The sequence below is a fragment of the Tupaia chinensis genome, unplaced genomic scaffold (genome assembly GCF_000334495.1).
Source record: "Tupaia chinensis unplaced genomic scaffold, TupChi_1.0 Scaffold000273_1, whole genome shotgun sequence".
Taxonomy (NCBI): Eukaryota; Metazoa; Chordata; class Mammalia; order Scandentia; family Tupaiidae; genus Tupaia; species Tupaia belangeri.
Genome location: NW_006159755.1, coordinates 84,335 through 92,072, shown reverse-complemented (window position 1 = coordinate 92,072; position 7,738 = coordinate 84,335). Strand labels below are relative to the sequence as shown.

The following is a 7,738-nucleotide window of genomic DNA, read 5'->3' as shown; positions in this document are numbered from 1 at the left end:
AAAAAAAAAAAAAAAGGCCCTTTATAGCTCTCTCTCATGCTCACTTCCACCTTCTTCCCTTCTGCCATGGGATTTATGAGGTCCAAGGACAAGAGAAGAGTGTAGAGTGTATCGCAGCTCCAGGAGAAAGAGGAAATCACCTTTTTGTTGTACATGAGCCTCCAGCTGATTGGATGTTACCTGCCCTCATTGAGGATAGCTCTTTCTCTTTCAATCTATCAACTCACATGCCAGTATTTTCCAGAAGCACTGTCACAGATACATTTAGAAATGATCCTTTAGCAGTTCTCTAGGTAGTCCTTAATCCAGTCAAGTTGACACCTAAAGTTAGCCATTACACATGACTTTAAATGCGAAAAGAAAAGATATAAGTAGAATTATTGATCTGTCAATTCCCAAATGTGGGAAAATAACCTGTTACAAACTTCATTAATCTCATTTCTCTAGGTATTCCCAGAGTCTCAAGTAGACCTGTGTTAAGAATCTCTTAGTTGCAAAGGACAGAAAGCTCAGTGAAATAGCTAAAGCAAAGCGAGGCATTACTGGTTTGAGCGACAAGACTTGGAATAGAAAACAGTACAGCTGTCGGGATCAGCAGTTAGTGTAATGGCTATGTCGCTGGACTCCCATGTAGTTGACTGTGGTTTGAATCCTGGACCTGGTGGCTTACGCTGGGGGCGTGTGCATGCGTGCCCAAGATCCCAAGAAGAGAATGGAGGAGAAGGGATTGTGGCGTGACCATCCCCCCTGGTGGGTAATTTCTCACTTTCTGTCTGTCACTCTCTGTCTTCCTGGCAAGTGCAGAAAACTTCTCCAAAAAAATTGTTGAAAAGTGAAATTAAAAAATGAGTTTATTTTGGTGCTAGAAATTTCAAAAGCCATGCACAGTGTTTTTCATAATATGCATTTCCATGAACTTTTTAAAGACCACCACTTACACACGTACATATATACCTACCACATTTTTAAATCCATTAATCTGCTAGTGAACATTTAAATTATCTTTTTTAAAAAAGAATTACTTAATTAAATAAATAAATTTGTTTATTTATTTGCTTAATTTGACCAGAGAGGGGGAGAGAGAGAGAGAGAAAAAGTGAGAAAGGAAACTACCAGGTCCAGGACTTGAAACACGGTCAACCATGTGGGAGTCCAGTGTTCTCAACCATCACACCCCCTGTCAGCCCCTTAAATTGATTCTCATTGTGGTTATTGTTAATAGTAAACATTAGACTGCTGCTATCTTTATGAGATACTGATTTTCTTTGATGAAATGCCTACTATCATCTACTACTGATGGCCCCTCTGTCAGGATTTTGAATCGATATTTTATATATGTGCATGACATGATATTTGGTTACTAACCTATATAAATAACTTCTTTCCTTACTTAGGGTGAAAAATAAGGAAACAACTTATCTGAGGTATTTTAACCTAGTCATGCTCTTGAAACTTGTAATATGTAGAATATAATCTTGACAAAATAGAGATTTGGACTGTTGTGGTCTCTGCCATATTTCCAGGATCAAAAAGAACCTGGCACCTATAGGCACTCGGTAAATATACTATGAATAAAAGATTGTATGAGTGAATGAATAAAGAAATGGACCTCTCTATACTCTGTTTGCATGGTTACTAATCTTTCTTTTTATTGATCTTATCCCCTGGAAAAAGGCCCACAGAATTCTTTTTTTTGGGGGGGGCGGGGGGAGCAGTCAAATCAAGGATATTATCACATACTCGCATACATAATTTTCAATAGGAAATTTTACATTCTAGAGTTTGTTAAATGTTTCTTCCCTTTAACACACAAAGAATTTTAACTGAGAAGTAATAACTTAGTTTCGGTTACTTTCCATTACATGATGTAAGACCAACATACAACCTTTCAGATTGCTAATAATCAATGCTCTTTGCCTCTTTTGAGTAAAATATCCATGTCCATTCTTTTTAGCAACAGCATATTACATTTGTGGACACCACCTAACATAGAGATCAGGCTATGTCTTGCCTATGTTGCATAACCATTTTTCATCCTGCTCACCTCCATGGTTTAGGATGTCTCTAGAATTCTTCATCCCATTCCATTGTGCGGTTTTTCTAAGTATCTTTAAGCCCTCCTTTGGTTTGTTGGTCATAATCAGCCATCAAGCAGACTCCATGAGCCACCTGATCAAAGAAGAGAGTAGAAGTGTAGTAAATTCTCACTTGTTCATTTTTTCACATGACCTTTACCTTAAATACCTTTCCTCTCCAATCTAATACTTATCATTTGTCCAGTTATTGAGAAATACAACCTTTTATTGTGTTGTGCCATAACTAGGAAAATGAGTACTTCATGCAGTAAGCCTTCACTGCTGGGAATGCAAACTTGGAGTCATACTGGCTCCCCTCCTATCTGATTATAATTTTACCATAGAGCTCATAGTCATAGTATGAGGGACTCTTACTTGCACAGACCCTTGTGAAGGTCCTTGTAAGGGCATGACAGTTTTTACTAAAATGAGAACTCTTAAACTAGTTTTGTACATGAAATGTCTCACTCACACTGGAATCACTCTTTTATAAATTAAAAAAAGCATTAATTAAGCATTAATCTATTTATTTGTTGTGATTTTCAAGTTGCCAGGTCTGGGACTTGAACCATTCTCATATGGGAATCTAGTGCTTCAACCACTACACAACCTGCTGGTCTCTAGAATCGCTCTTGCTCTTACCATGTGTAATGGAATCTGGCAACACAAACAAGTTAAATCTGAGTTTTCACATTTATATGATGATAGTAGTACTTTATACTTTGAGGAATTTTTATAAAGATAAAATGTCATGATTGATGAACCTACCAGAAGGTACACCCACTTGTCTGTTTAACTCATTGTACTGAGATAGAAGTAAAGTCTCTGATTGGGTAGATATAGTTAGAAGTTCATGGAATGGAGAGTATGAAACAAGATGGAGTCACTATAGTCAAGTCTTTAATAAAAATCATTTGCTTCTGTCACTAAAAATCAATGATTAACTCTCACTACTTACACAGAAAGCCCTTGTAATCTGGTAGAGATAATGACAACTGATAATGCATTTTGCATGTCATTACTACACTCCAAACAGTGTCATATCTCCTAGTCTGGAGATTAAAAATAAAGAAAGGGAATTCTGAATTTCATATGTTTCTGGAAAAGCATGCCTTTCTGTAGACAACGTGGACATTAATGCCTGTGCTGAGTTTACATGACCAATTAATAAATGGACAAGAATTGGAATTGGTAACTACTTTTTGCTTTTTAAATATTTACATTATGAGTTAAGTATTTTATATTCTGAGTAGTAATACAATATATACTTAATTCCTAAATTCATGTTTGAAAAAGACTGTGAAAAAGTGCTGTAATTAATGAAGTGGTGAAGTAGCAATTATTACTAAGCCTGGTCAGTCAAAGCGAAAGGTAGGTATATATGGGACTATATCGTATGCAGTCTACAGGGAAAGGTCATATATAAAGTTGTGAAATGTAATACTATTTGGGACAGCAAACCTTTGGTTTCTGCCCATTTCCAAAAGAAGGCTCAGGATTCATCCATTATGTATGACTACTTTAGATTGTTTTAATTTCCCAAAGTCGAATTTCCAGAAGCTTCTCTTCTTGATCTTAGATGATAAATTGCATATCTCCACTCTAAATTTCTTATGTTAGGTGTCTGCACATCTTTATTCACCTTGAAGCTTTTATGTGAAGTGACTATTGCTGGGACTTAATGAGTCTAAACATAAATGAATGCCTCATGTCATTGCTTTGGTATCTTTTAGACAGGGCAGAACAGATGTGCAAAATAATTACAAGCAAGATCGTTTTCTGATCTTTCCAGTTCGAGGGAGGAAATTGGAACTGACATGTTACTTTAAAGACCAAGATTGCCACTGGGGTACATTAAGGGAGTGGCAAGGTTAAATAAAAATGCCACAAACTCTTACCATTTTTAGAATGCATATTTTTCTCCTTGACTGTTTTATAGATCTCCAACAGAATTTTAGACATTTTTCATTTTTCTTATGAAATTTGAAGCTTCCTAATTTTTCAACTTGTTACATAAATAATTCTATTTTTATATACTTAAAGTAATTATTAGCTCTGAAAAGTTAATGACAGTCCGGAATAGCTGGCAGCAGGGACGACATGACCCGTGGCTGGAGATGACTTTGTTGGCAAGATCCCTTTTGTACTCCCGAAGTAGGTCAGCTGGAGCTGCTGGGTGACAGGTGGCTCTAGCCTAGGGCATGAGGTGGGGCTCCCAGATGCCTGGGGCCTCCCAGTCCTGTAGCAGGCCAGGGCAAGGTGCCCGAGAACTAATATCCACAGAGCATCTTCAAATGCAAACACAGACATGGCTGCGTCCGGGGCCTGAGCACGCCGAGTCCAGATTATCCTTCGTGATATGCTCAAGGACTGGAAGCTGCTGAGTCATTGAAGAACCCTACACTGCCAGCTGGGCATTTTTTGAAGCTTTTATCCCACTTTGGAATTCACCTGGTGGTGTTTTTGCTGAGAGCTGGGGCACAGGGACAACTCGGAGTTGGCCAGAAGTATGGGTGGAATGAGGGATGGAATGCGAAATCAGACCTTGCTAAATCTGTTTTTACACTTTTATATTAGGGAGAATTTTGAATATATGAAATAGTTTACAGACCAGTACCACGAATCTCCCGTGAGCCCAGTACATATCTTACCACCAACTTCTCAGAACCTGACCTGCCTCCATTCTATGCTATTATGAAGCTATCCTAAGGTGCTGGCCTTTTTTAATTTGTAAATATTTCAGAATGTCTCTTTCCAAGATAAGGACTCTTTAAAACATGACAAAATTTAATATATCTGAAACAACAATTAGTAATTCTTTAATATCATTAAATGAACAACAAATATTTAAAAGTATTTTTATAAGTTAGTAAAATACATTGTAATCTCTATGGCAACAACTGTAATTATAGGTAAGCAAGATCAGATTAGAAGCCAAGAGAGAAATGAAAGTAAAAACTATCAAATATTCAAGTTATCCCCCAAGGGGAGAAAAACAGGTCAGACAATCAAAGCGCAAGAGAAATAGTAAACAAAAAAATTAAATGATAGAGTAAAAGTAACCATATCAATAATTATATCATATATGAATAGACTAAAAACTTTAATTAAAAGGTAAGAATTATCAAAAATTCTCTCCCATTCTGAGGGTTGTAGATTCACACTAATTACTATGTTCTTTGCTGTGCCAAAATTTCTTAATCTGTTGTAATCCCATCTGTCTATTTTGGGGATTATTGCCTGCGCTTTGGGGGTCTTGCTTAAAACATCTTTGCCTACCCCAATAAACTGGTCCAGCCACTGTGGAGAACAATATGGAAGTTCCTCGAAGACCTTCAAATAGAACTATCATATGTTCCAGCAATTCCACACCTGGGTATCTACCCAAAGGACAGGAGAACGATCAGTCGGAAAAGGACTTGCACAACTATATATATATATATATTTTTTGAGAGGTTTTTGCTATAGGGTGTGTGTGCTCACCAGAAAGATGGAGAGAGACAGAGACAAAAAGCAAGAAATCACCCCCCCTCCCAGGGGAGATGGCCGCACCGCAATCCCTTATCCTCTATTCTCCTCTTGGGATCTTGGGCACGCATGCACACGTGCCCAGTGTGAGTTTAAGCCACCAGGTCCGAGACTCGAATTGTGGCCGACTATGTGGGAGTCCAGCAACACAGCCATTATGCCAACTGCTGGTCCCACACTATATTTATTGGGGCATTATTCACGATTGCTAAGACGTGGAACCAACCCAAAAGTCTACAAATAGAAGAATGGATTGAAAAAGTGTGGCACATATGCTCCATGGAATACTATTCAGCCATACAACACAAACCCCTGGAATTTGATAGAAATTGGATAAACATGTAAGATTAACTGCTGAGTGAAGCAAGTGAGGCTATGAAACAGAGACATTGTATGACTCCACTTCACCTATACTGACTATCTACATTCTATGGTAGAGAGTGAAATACTGGAGGTCAAAAAAGCATTGAAAATTGTTACGGACACTGGGGACAAAGTGGAAGGAGAGCAGGAGAGGAGAAGAGTGCAGGAAGGGAAATTTGGGGGAAAATGGAGAAGTAAGACATTTGTGGGACACAAAGTTTGTCACCTGTTGATGATGTCGTGTATAGTATTCTCAACTTGTCTGCTGTGTGGTATATATCATGCTGGGTAAAAATCTCTTTACAAACTAAATGATGTATAATGACAGAAGGTATAAATAATAACAAATAATAATAATAAAATTTAAAAAGGTAGGAATTATTGAATGAATCAAAAAAAATAAAGACCTAGGGACCAGCAGATAGCGTAATGGTTACATTACTGGATGTACTCAAACCAGTCCACCATGGTTTGAGTTCTGGACCAGCAGCTTAAAATTTATGCTGGGCATGTACATATATGTCTGTGTGCACCCATCTCATGATATCATTACAAAATGGGTTACGGGACTCTTGGAATAAACCCTCTGATACTGAGCTCTTTTATAAATTTAATTTATTGTGATACATTTAGATTTTGTATTTTTTGGTTGAACAACAGTTGCCATTACGCTGGCTATGGTACAGGATACCTCAGTTCTCTCCTATCCATTAGAAGAGACATACTTGGTTAGTGGCAATGGTTGCCTGCCTATTTCAGAAGAGATATTATCAGGCACAGGACTCAAAATTCTTACACCACAAATTGTGATAGCAGTTGTTATTATATTACTTACCTTACATGGTTGAAAAGTTCTCTTTCAAATCCTGTTTTTGAAAAAGGAAAATCAAGGTTACTGGCATATATTTTCAGCACACCACCAATAATGTATTTCTGTGCACCCTACAGGTATAATAGGAGTCTCCACTCACCATCCGTGGGCAACTAAGACATGATGAGTATACTCTGGGCACGTCAAGCAGTCAGTGCACAGTGTCCAGGAGGGACTCAACACAGTGTCCCTGAACAAAGCTGACAGCACTGTTTTCCATATCAAATAAGCTAAATTCCATGTAGTAAAACATTCTTTGCTATTTCCATAGTTAGCTCCTTCTCATCTTTTTAAAACCATGTATTGTGGCACTTTCTCTCTAAATCCTCTGGAAACACTCCCACAGCTCATAGAGATGTCATTTCTGTTTTGCGCATGTAAACTCAACTCAAACTTTAAAAACAGCACTCATCACACTGACGGTAATTTTCTATTTGTGCTTGCAGATCCCTTGGGACCAAACCGCTCATGGACAGCGTAATTTGCAATATTTCTTTTTAGAAGTTTAGTTAGTTATTTCTTCCACAAGTGTGAGAGAGGAGAGAGAAAGACAGAGAGAGAGAGATAGAGAGAGAGAGAGAGAAATGCAGGCACCCTCAACAGGGCCCTGATGCTCTGACCCACTCCCAGCTTCGGCCAGCCCTGGTGCCTGGTGCACTTAGGAAAGCCTCCAGACCCCAACCTAGAACCTTTTCATGTGGGCTGAACTTGCAGACCATCATGCCCTTCCCCTGTGCCACTATCCAGCCAGAATAAATATTTCTTAATATAATACATAAATGACTCATAAGCCAATGAAAATACAGAGTATCTGTGAACAAGAGACAGTCACCTGTCTGACAGAATGCCTCCCGCCAGCATTCTATCCACAAATAGAAATTTAGCCACTGAATTCAGTGAA

The 7,738-nt window shown here is 38.2% G+C and overlaps 1 long non-coding RNA gene across 2 annotated transcripts in view; it reads right to left on the bottom strand.

Moving 5' to 3' along the window:
- LOC102482078 (uncharacterized) overlaps positions 1 to 7,727 on the bottom strand; it is a 14,982-nt gene extending 7,255 nt beyond the window's left edge. The window contains exons 1-3 of one of the 2 annotated variants that reach the window (XR_334725.3): positions 7,670 to 7,727; positions 6,802 to 6,832; positions 2,045 to 2,169 (exon numbers count right to left, since the gene is read on the bottom strand). This is a non-coding gene — a long non-coding RNA (uncharacterized LOC102482078). Of the gene's footprint in view, positions 1 to 1,189; positions 2,170 to 6,801; positions 6,833 to 7,669 lie in introns of those variants that run through there. The other variant, XR_001370453.2, reaches the window with a different exon arrangement.
- Between the last annotated feature and the right edge of the window lie 11 nt (positions 7,728 to 7,738).